Source organism: Ochotona curzoniae, unplaced genomic scaffold (assembly GCF_017591425.1).
Source record: "Ochotona curzoniae isolate NIBS_2020 unplaced genomic scaffold, NIBS_Ocur_1.0 contig_883, whole genome shotgun sequence".
Lineage (NCBI taxonomy): Eukaryota > Metazoa > Chordata > Mammalia > Lagomorpha > Ochotonidae > Ochotona > Ochotona curzoniae.
Window position 1 is genome coordinate 17,628,885 of NW_024466599.1, and position 11,849 is coordinate 17,640,733.

Consider the following 11,849-nt stretch of genomic DNA (forward strand, 5'->3'; position numbering starts at 1 on the left):
CTCTGTAAATCTGCCTTTTCAACAAGAATAAATAAATATTTTTTTTAAAAACCCTCACTGTGGGTGCTGCCTCCCTCCACAGCCATGGCTCAGGAGCCCCTCCAGCCCCAGCTGGGCACTGGGTTTGCCGACTGCTCTTGGGGTCAGTAGCAGACCTTCCTGGGCCAAATGCTCCAACTCTGGTTACCAAAGTTATCCCCAGGTATTAGTTTTCAGGGTAGAGGTAATGATACTGTTTTATATATATATATTATACATATATATATATTATATATATAATTTTTCCCCACAAATCTAGGTCATTTATTATTAAATGATTCCCAGAAGGGCATTTTTGTCCAAACACTTATCCCATTTTTAAGCCCCCTGGCCTCTCTCTTCATGACCATCTTACTTCTGGGATTCCTTGGATGCTCTGTTTTCACTTTAATCCCACTCAAGCTCATTTCTGGAAGGATGGCAGACTCCCTGGGTACTGCACTACCTCCTCCCCCTGCTAAGACATCCCTTGCTCCCGTGGGAACAATTCCTTAGCACAGCTCTGTCAGCCTCAGCCTTTCCTGTGGGAACTCTGCCTCAGATTTTGCCTCTTCATTTAGCTGGCAGCATGGTTTCCACTTTTGTGTGCAAATCAGAGGCCCCCACCTACAATCTACCCGTCCTTCAGCCCAAGATTTGCCCACAAATTGACTTGCCATCTCAATTTCCTCTTCCTCATTCTAGGCCATTCCCTTCTCTCTCTCTCTCTTTTTTTTTTTTAACATTTTATTTTATTTTATGATACAGTTCTGGGGTTGCAGATGCCCTTCCCGAAGGTCCCCCTCCAATGCATTGATTTCCCCTCTAGTTTTACAAAGGATGTCCTTTATGAACAGTCACAAGTCCATTGTGTTGTTATTGTTCTTGTTTTATTGGGAAGAAAGATATACAGAGAGGAGGAGAGACAGAGAGGAAGATCTTCCGTCCCATGGCTCACTCCCCAAGTGGTCACAATGGCTAGAGATGAGCCAATCCGAAGCCAGGGGCAAGGAGCCTCTTCCAGGTCTCCCATGCGGGTGCAGGGTCCCAAGGCTTTGGGCCATCCTCGACTGCTTTTCCAGCCACAAGCAGGGAGCTGGATGGGAAGCGGGGCTACCGGGGTTAGATCCAGCGCCCATATGGGATCCTGATGCATACAAGGCAAGGTCTTCAGCGGCTCTGCTATCACGCAGGGCTCCACAGGGCCCCGGCCATTTGTTTCTTAAGGATAGGGCATGCTGTGGCCAGTACTCCGATCTTCCTCACCTTGACAGTGTTGCTCCAGGAACTGCTCTTGTTTTTGTTTTCAATTATTTTCTAACCCTGATTTCCCTCCACCCCCTTCAACAAACATACTCAGGATCCCTCCAGATTAAATAAGTTCCTTCATCACACTGCCCTCTCAATTTATTTCTTTTCGCTCTTCCTTACCCATAAATATCTCAAATGTGTGACCTGCCCTCACTGTCTCCATTTCCATACCTTCCAGCCCCTTTCCTGGCCTCCTCAATGCAACAGTACTTTCTCTACATTAAGAAATAGATTTAGGCCTAACGGGGTAGCCTAGCAGCCAAAGTCCTAGCCTTGCATTCGCCAGTTTCCCATATCAGTGCTGGTTCAGTCCTGGCAGCCCCGATTCCCATCCAGCTCCCTGCTTGTGACTGGGAAAGCAGTCAAGGACAGCCCAAAGCCTCGGGACCCTGCACCCGCATGGGAGACCTGGGAGAAGCTCCTGGCTCCTGGCTTCAGATTGGCTCAGCTCCAGCCGTTGCAGCCTCTTGGGGAGTGAACTATTGGACAGAGGATCTTCCTCTCTGCCTCTCCTCCTCTCTGTATATCTGCCTTCCCAATAAAAATAAAAATCTTAGAAAAAAAGGGAAACAAAGAAAGAAAGGTCTAGATAGGGCCTGTGCTATGATAGATGTGGCATAGTGGGTAAAGTAGTCCTGCAATGCTGGCATCTCATATGAATGTCTGTGTCCTAGCTGCCCTAGTTCTGAGGCAGCTCTCTGTTAAGGGGTTGGGGGAAAGCAATGGAAGATTATCCGGTTGGGCCTCTGCCACCTGTGTGGGAAGAAATTCCTGGCTCCTGGCTTTAGCTTGGCCCAACCCAGCTGTTGCAACCATCTAGGGAGTAAACCAATGGATGGAAGATTTCTCTCTCTCTCTCTCTCTCTCTCTCTGTGTGTGTGTGTGTGTGTCTCCTGTTCTGTAGCTCTGACTTTCAAATAAATCTTAGGGAAAAATAAGAGAGAAAGAAACAGAGGTCTTAGAGTGGGCATTTGACAAAGTAGTTAAGTCCTGCTTGCAACACCCACGTTCCTTCTCAGTGGCCCTACATGTACCACTTCTGATGCAGCTTCCTGCTAATGTGCCACCAAGGAGTCGACAGGTGATGACCAAGTGCTTGAGTCCCTGCCATTCACCTGGGAGGCCAGATTGGAGTTCCAGGCTGCTGGCTTGTTTGGCTTGACCCTAAATATTGCAGACATTGGGGAGTGATGAAAGATTCTCTCCCCCTACTCCACTCCTTTCAAATAAGCACATAAGCATTAAAACTAAACTAAATGGAGGTCTGATTCTCACAGCAAAGTGAATGACCTTCTGCTTAGACAAACATGATCTTTGCACACTTGAAACCTGAAATCAAGAACAGGTTGTAAAAAAAAAAAAGGCTGTAGATATTCAGCTTAAATAATATGCATGTTTTATCTTGGAATTCTTGTGAGATTTTCATTTAAAATTAAAAAAAACTTTTTAGCATTAGCAAAATTCTAAAATTTCCATAGTTTATTTTTTGTCTGGAAAAGCACAAACTGAAGACTTACGTTATTTTTGCTTTGAAAAGCAGATTTAGAGAGAAGGAATTAGGCAAGTAATTATCAGTTACTTCTGAGTGATCTTTGACGAAACCGTGTAAGTCTTTAGAAACAGAAGAACAGTAAACTTCCTTCGGGACTCAGGAGAGGAGCTTTCTCTGGTCCTTACTTAGTTCCAGCTTTGGCTTTCCACCCTGTCTGGCAATGGCCATTGTGGTCACTCCTGAGCCCCCAAAATTAGATCAGATATACAGAGAGCAATAAGGAAAGCTTAAAACAGACAGGGAAAAGTCAGCTTGGACTATCATATACCTTACTAAGTAGGACACAAAGATCAGTTACTCCTCACGAAGGTCATATTGAAGATTTCTCTGCACACCCCTCCTAAAATTGTTTTGCTCCTCAACCATTAAAATATGGCTTGTTAGAGTTATAAGCCTGTTTAGACCATCCTAAAATTCATGAAATTCAGTAAAAGTCACACTTGAATTCAATAAGCTACTAAATATAAAAATGAAAATAGACACGAGACAGCTGAGTAGCACCCTATAACCATTTTTAGGTTTATAGCAACTGGTTGTGTATATACTAAAATTGAGATGTCAAGGAAGTAGTTATAGGATGTGGTTAAAAACATGCATTTTCTAACATTGGTCATTCAATATCATGTTAATTAACCTCATGATGCTGTTAATTTCCATGTTTCTTCTTGTTGAAGTTGTGTAGTGGTATCTCATTGGAGGGGATGATATCCTGCCAGCTCTACTTTCAGACCGAGGATGGTCTCCCAATGAAACTATTGAATTTGTCTGGACAATAAGATGCTGTACTGTCCGCATGGCCCATGCCTGCAATAAAGGAACCGTGACTGATTATGATCTGTACTACTGTAACAATATGGAGGAATTCAATATGGGGGGAGGGTTTGGGGGAATCCCAGAGCCTATGAAACTGTGTCATAAAATGAAATTAAAACAAAAAAGGAAAGAAATAAATCAGTGTAGGTGTGAAGGAAACATGATAGAGAAGGGGAGAAGCTAAAAAAGTCTAGACCCAGGCTGAGACCGTGGCTGAGCATGAACAGCTCCACGCTGGCTAAGCATGTCTCCTCTGCAGAACCAAGCTCTCCCTCAGACGTGACCTCATCAGATCTAGACATGGGGAAGTTGGGGACAGGAAGTGCCAGTAAGTCCATCCGGCTCTAGCACCCATGTTGTTTTACTCCACCTGTTTTATCATTACAAATGGCAAACTTTAATCTCCATGTGTTTGCTTCTTCCAGGTAGTTATCTTTTTGAGTGGAGAGGGGGCCTCTTTTGAAAAAAATTGATACCTTCAAACTTCAGCATATGGGGTAATTTTAAGTAGCTGTATCATCCTGCCATTCTCTAGATTGTGTACAATAAATTTAAACCAACCTCCAATAGTTAAAATATATTTTAGCTATAAAAAAATTAAAATATATTTCAATGCTGTTTGAAACAATACTGAGGTGAATGTCCTTGTATACACATTGCTACTCATTTGAGGAAAGATCTAAAGACTGTTATTAAAGTGAAAAGAGCAATGTGTAGAATTATAGACATAATATAGTCTCTCTTGATTGAAAAAGAAAGGAAGAGGGCGCAGTAGCCTACTGGTAAAGTCCTCAACTTGCATTCACTGGTTTCCCATATCAGCGCTGGTTCATTTCCCAGCAGCCCTGCTTCCTATTCAGCTTCCTGCTTGTGTCCTGGAAAAGCAGTCAAGGATGACCCAAAACCTTGGGATCCTGCTCCTGCATGGGAGACCCCAAAGAAGCTACTGGCTTCTGATTTTGGATACGCCATGCTCCAGCTATTGCAGACACTTGAGGAGTGAATCAGAGGATGGAGGATCTTCCTCTCTGTCTTTCCTCCTCTCTGTATATCTGACTTTCCAATAAAAATAATAAAAATAAATCTGAAAAGAACGAGCACCATACCCAGAAATGAAGACACAATGCAACATGCATCTCTGCTTCCAAACAAAAGATAGACTCCCAACGAAAGTGTTGGGTATATCTAGACAATGGGATGATGGACTATCAGCATTGTCTGTAACAGCAATGTTGGGACACACTTAAATAACCAACTAATGGAATTGTAGCTCCTTATGGAAAGTTGTGAAATTATGGGAAAAATCAATCAGGAGTGGAAAATGCAGGAGGATTGGGGAGGGAATCCCAGACTGTAAGAATTCTACGATAAATTAAAAAAAGAAAACCTCAGACAAATGCTGAAGGATGACAGCAGACTGTCACAAATGGAATCAGCTAGTAGGAAACTAAGCCAACTAAGGAAAAGAATGAGATGTTTTCCGCATAGTACCCAGTTGTGCAGCCAGGATACAGTGGATCATCAACTAGTTTTCATCCATCAATTCCCTCCAGTCAGATGGATCCAGGAGAAACCCATTGGATGCTTGTCAGGTTATAAATCTGAGTTTGTGCATACACAGGCCTAAGAGCATACACACACTGCGTGAGTAGATGGTCCAGAGCACCAACACACCAAACTTTCTTGTTTACATGATGGCTGCCTGGTAGTTTTCCTCCTGATCAGTTCACAGAGGAGGAGAAAACAAAGCTTGGCTTATGGATGGGTCAACTAGATAGGGAGGTATAAGGTGAAAATGAACCACACATGATGGTTTAATTGGCTAAGTCTGCCCCTTGGCAAGAGCCAGAATCCCATACAGACACCAGTTCATGTCCCAGCTGCTCCACTTCCCATTCAGCTCCCTGCTTGTGGCCTGGGAAAGTGGTAGAAGAAAGCCCAAGTCTTTGTAACCCTGCACTCACATTTAGGCCTGGAAGAAGCTCCTGGTCCCTGGCTTTGGATTGGCTTAGCTCTGGCCATGGTGGCCACAGGGAGAGTGAACCAGAGAATGGAAGATTTTTCTGTTTGAACTTCTCTCCATAAATTATCTCCATATATTTATTTATAAATAAACAAATCTTTTTTAAAAAAATGATTTTTGAAACTCTTTGTAAATCCTGGATATTGGTCCCCTGCCAGTTGTGTACTGTGCAAAAATTTTCTCACATTCCATTGTTTGGTTCTTCACTTTGTTGATTGTCTCCTTTGTGGTACAGAAATTTCTCAGCTTGATGCAGTCCCATTTGTTTATTCTGGCTTTGGCTGCCTGTGCTTTTTGTGGCTTTTCTAAGTAGTCTTTCCCAATTCCTATATCTTGGAGAGTGTTTCCTATGCTTTCCTGTAATAGTTTCATGGTTTATGGGTGCAAATTTAGGTTCTTGATTCATTTAGAGCAAACTTTTGTATAAGGTAACAGGTGGGAGTCTTGCTTCTTTCCTTTGCAGGTTGTTATCAATTGTCCCAACAGCATTTGTTAAAGAGACCAGGCTTTTCCCCTGAGTTATTTTCAGTTCTCTTATGAAAGATCAGTTGGCTATACATGTGTGGGCTTGTTTCTGGGGTTTCTATTCTATTACATTGATCTTCTTCTCTGTTTCTGTAGCAGTAGCAGACTGTTTTGATGACCACTGCCCTGTAGTGTCTCTTGAGGCCTAGAATTGTGATTCCTCCAGTTTGATTTTTATTGTCCAGGATAACTTTGGCTATTCATGGTCTCTTGTGTTTCCAGATGAACTTTTGTATCATCTTCTCTGTTGCTGAGAAAAATATTGGGATTTTGATTGGGATCTTGTTGAATCTGTATATTACTTTTGGTAATATGGACATTTTACAGATGTTGATCCTGCCAATCTAGGAACATGATAAAATTTTTCCATATTTTAATGTCTTCTGTTTCTTTTTCTAATGTTTTGCAACTTTTATTATAGAGGTATTCGATATGTTTGGTTAGGTTAATTCCAAGGTATTTGAAATTCGTCTCGCTGTTTTAAAGGGAACTTTACTTAAAATTTCTTTCTCAGCCAAGGAGTTATTTATGTAGACGACTGCCATCAATTTATGTTAATTAATTTTGCATCATGCTACCCTGTCAAATTCTCTTATGAGTTCCAGTAGCCTCTTGATTGAATCTTTTGGTTCTATGCAGAGAATCATGTCATCTGTAAACAGGGATAATTTTAATGCCTCAGTTCCAATTTGAATTCCTTTAATTTGTTTCTCTTGCCTTGCTCTGACAAGGACTTCCAATACTGTGTTGAATTGCAGTGGTGAAAGTAGACATCCTAAACAAACAACCCTGTGAAGAAATGGGTGAAGGAAATGAACAGACATTTTTCAAAAGAACAAATTAAAATGACTAATAAACATATGAAAAAATCCATATAGATGTTGGTTCATGTACTGGCTGTTCCACTTCCCTTCCAATTCCATTCTTCTGGCCTTGGAAGCCAGGAGAAGATGGCCCAAGGTCTTGGGACCCTGCACCTGGCTCCTGGCTTTGGATGGGCTGTGCTCTGGCCATTGCGGCCACTTGGAGAGTAAATCAACGGATGGAAGATCTTTCTCTCGGTCTCTCCTCCTCTGTGTATATCTGACTTTCCAATAAAAATAGAAAATCTTTTAAAAAAAATACTCAGGCTCCCTAACTGTCAGGGAAATATAAATGAAAACCACATTGAGGTTCCACCTAACACCAGCGAGTATGACCTACATTCACAATGCTTCTAACAACACCTGCAGGCATGGATGTGGGGAGAAAAGGTACCTTCCTTCACTGTTGGTGGGAGTGTAGAGCAGTAAAAGCACCATGGAAGTCAGTATGGAGAGTGCTAAGAGAACTGAAAATCCGATCTGTCGGGTTACTCAGCTATCCCACTTCTGGGAATATATCCAAAGGAAATGAAATCTGCATATGATAAATTGATCTGTAGTCCTATATTCATAGCAGCACAATCTACAATTGCTAAGATATGTAACCAACCCAAATGTTCATCAAAAGAGGAGTGGATAAAAAACTGTCATATATTTACCTCCATGAAATACTACTCAGCCATTAAAAAGGATGAAATTCTACTATTTGCAACAAAATGGTCCCAACTTGATACCATGATGCTCAGTGAAATAAGTCAATTCCTGAAGGGCAAATATCATATGTTCTCTCTGAAACAATTCAACCTTCATGCAAAATACAAGATCAATAGCCCTTTCAATACTGTTTTTGCTATATCTCATGGGTTTTGAAATTTGTTTTCATTTTCATTCATTTTAAAAAGGGATTTTTTCTTTCTTTTTTTTTTAAAGATTTATTTATTTTTTGGAAAGTCAGATATATAGAGAGGAGGAGACACAGAGAGGAAGATCTTCCATTCAATGATTCACTCCCAAAGTGAGCACAACAGCTGATGCTATGCCAATCCAAAGCCAGGAGCCAGGAACTTCTTCCAGGCATTCTACACAGGTGCAGGGTCCCAAAGCTTTGGGCCATCCTCGATTGCTTTCCCGGGCTACAAGCAGGGAGCTGGATGGGAAGTGGAGCTGCTGGGATTAGAACCAGCGCCCATATGGGATCCCGGTGCATACAAGGCGAGGACTTTAGCCACTAGGCCACGCCTCTGGGCCCAAAGGGTTTTTTTCTGATTAATTTCTTCACTGACTCATTGGTCACACAGTAACATTGTTTGCTGCAAGAAGGATTTTGATTTTCTTCATTTAGCAACATGTTGGTCATATAGGAGCATGTTATTTAACTTCATGTTGTTAATTTTCTATTTTTTTCTTTCTGTTGTTGATTTTGTTTTATGACTTTTCATTTTTTTAAAAGATTTATTTTTATTATTTTTTTATTGGAAAGGTGGATATACAGAGAGGAGAGACAGAGAGGAAGATCTTCCGTCCAATGATTCACTCCCCAAGTGAGCACAACAGACAATGCTATGCAGATCCAAAGCCAGGAGCCTCTTCTGGATCTCCCACGCGGGTGCAGGGTCCCAAAGCTTTGGGCCGTCCTCGACTGCTTTCCCAGGCCACGGCAGGGAGCTGGAAGGGAAGTGGGGCCACCGGGATAGAACCGGCGCCCATATGGGATCCCGGTGTGCAAGGCGAGGACCTTAACCACTGAGCCACCGTGCTGGGGCCCATGACTTTTCATTTTAAGGAGCTCCATAGTAACTATGTAATAGAGATTACCACATCCAGATAGGGAGAAACACTGCAGTATGCATCTCGACTTCCAAATCAAAGATGGACTCCCAATGAAACTATTAAATATATCTTGATAATAGAGTTCTGGACTCTCTGCCATTGCCCATATCTACAATGTTAGGATACACTTAAAATGATGGACCTATGACTGTTTAAGAAGGACTATACTATTGTAACGATATAGAGAAAACCAGTGAGGGGTGCGGTGGAGGTTTGGGAGGGGTAGGGAAATCCCAGCGCTCATAGAACTGTATCATAAAATGATAAAATTAAAAAAAAAAAAAAGAAAAAGTGAACCTCAGCTTCATTACAGTTCCATTTAGGGGTGGCCTTGAAAGATGACAGCGTGGGCTGAGCTTCAGAAAGTATGCTGAATTATCTACTTTATGTGGGAATAGAAGAAGTCCAAGGTCAAGCCATAAATAGACTCATAGTCAGTACAAAATAGCTTGGCCAAGTGTGTAGGGGCCTGGGCAGAAACTGTGAGACTGGAGAAAATGAGGCTGGAAGACTTTTATTGGAAAGTCAGAAATACACAGAGGAGGAGAGACTGAGAGAAAGATCTTCCATCCGTTGATTTACTCTCCAAGTGGCCGCAATGGCCAGAGCACAGCCCAGTCAAAGCTAGGGGTATGCAAATAGACCTGGAGCAAAAAGTGTGAGGCTGTCACAATAACGCTCACCCAAGAGCATCTACCCTGGAAAAGGCACTCAACAACCAGACAAAATAATTTAGCTGCCATCAGCCACGTATCTGAGTATTTGATCCATTGAGTATTTGATCCATTGTAAGACTACATCAAAACCAAGCCCATGTAATAAACAAAGAGCTAAGGCAGCAGACACATGACTGTAGGAGCCTATGGTCCCAGGAATTGGGGTTTCAGTAAGTGTGTGGATTCTTCACTTAGTGGTCAGGATACCAGTTGATTGAATTACTGTCAGGTAGTCAACTGCCATCCTGCACTACTCAGATATGTCAGTCTATGTGATGCGATGGCCGTCAAAGGCTCTCTGAGATACCAGCTCAGAGACATACTCTATGAGGACAAGACACCACCCTGTGACAGTGTATTTTTAACTGTCAAGTTGAGCGCATAAAGGAATACCTAGTAAAGGATTATTTTTGGGACAGCTGCAAGGATGTTTCTTACAGAAAAGTATTAGCATGTGAGTTGGAGAGGACTTGGTGGAAAAGATTTGCCCTCAGTGTGAGCCGACACTGTCTGATCAATTGGGCCAAAGGATAACACCTAAGGAAGGCAAATTGACTTCTTGGCTGAAAGTTGGACTAGACTTTTCTTCTCACTTGACTAGTAAAACCCCAGGCTCACTAGCCTTTGTACTCCTGGACTTACAAAGGGCCTCCTGGACTCTTGGGCACTTGGCCTAGGACTGAGTTACAGCATCAGCTTTCCTGGGTTATTTTTAAGATGTATTGTTTTATGATTTTATTCTGAAACTCCACCTGTGCTGGGAGGAGCCTGAGTACTTGTGCCATCTTCTGCAGCAGAGAGCTGGATCAACAGAAACCTTGACCACTTCCAATATATGGGATGCCAAAATCACAAGCAGTGGCTTAACCTATTGAGCCACAAAATGCCAATCCCAGAAATCTTGATTCCCAAAGTGAGGTCTTTCCCCCACGTGACTCACTCATTGAACTTTAACTTAACTTTGGGACCTGAATGCTTAGGGCTCCCTGTGTCAAAGCACAAGTTGACACAGAGAAGTCACCATCTTGCCCGGGGGACCTGACCCTGATGATCAAGAGAAGGGGGGATTCTTTGCACATTGGGAGCCAGGAAGACCCTGTCTAGTACCCAAAGAATGCATTCACTTAGCCAGTATCATTAGTAAACAGATACAGCCATTTAGCCATAGCCCGAGTAAAGGATGGCTACCAGGGTCCTGGTCCCTTCAAAGCATGAGGGGCTGGACCACACTACCAGGTGAGCCACATAGACCAGCCCACAGCACTCACAAAGGGTGTGAGAATGCTGGGTAGAGGAGGGAGACAATGGGGCGACATTTGTGACCAGATTGGCTGCAATTGTGGAGACTGGGTTTTGTCTCACTCTCACCCCTTTAAACTTCACTGACTACAAGAGGCCCACAAGAATCCTGCAAGCACTGCATCCAAATGGACACAAGTCCCTGGTTCCTGGCTCACAGCACACATACCCAGAACACTGCAAGACTTTCTTCCAGCTGCTAGGCATGTGCACTGAACATTTTTCTCATCTGAACAGAGTCATTTGGTCCAAGGCTGCTTCTTAAGGCAGCTCACATTCTATGATGAGTCACTTGGGGTACAAAGACCTGACCCTAACTCAGGATGACTGTGAAGTGCCCAGCCAGCTTCCAGGATGCCCAGGAAGTAGGCTGCAGCAATGGCTGGAACAGAATCCGAAGTGAATTTCTCCTTTGTCCAATCCTGCTGCCCTCTCTACCATCCCCTGCTGGTGTCAGTCCTGAGCATGCTTAATAAACCTGCCACATCCTAGCCCCCTTTGCAAGCATGCTGTTACACACCAAAGAAGTTTCTGGAAGGATACCTGAGAAATAATTAAAAGTGATTATCTCACAGTGGTAGGACTGGGAGGTGAAAATTATGAAAAAGCCTTATTTTTTAATGAAGCAAAATTCTACTAATAATGATGACTATTGAGAACCAATTAAGTTTTTTAAAGGAAAGATTTTATTTCTCCATTTCTTCCTGCATCTTTGCTGCTGCTACATGAAAGGCAATCCAAAATTTATTGAAATGAGTTGTCTTACCCCAGGAGGAAGCACATACATATCGTTTGGCCCTGCTAAAACATCATGGTAGCTCCCAAAAGGAAAATAAAGGACAAATGTGAACAGATAATTCACAAAAGAGGAAAATTCCACTTGATAATAAACATAAAAA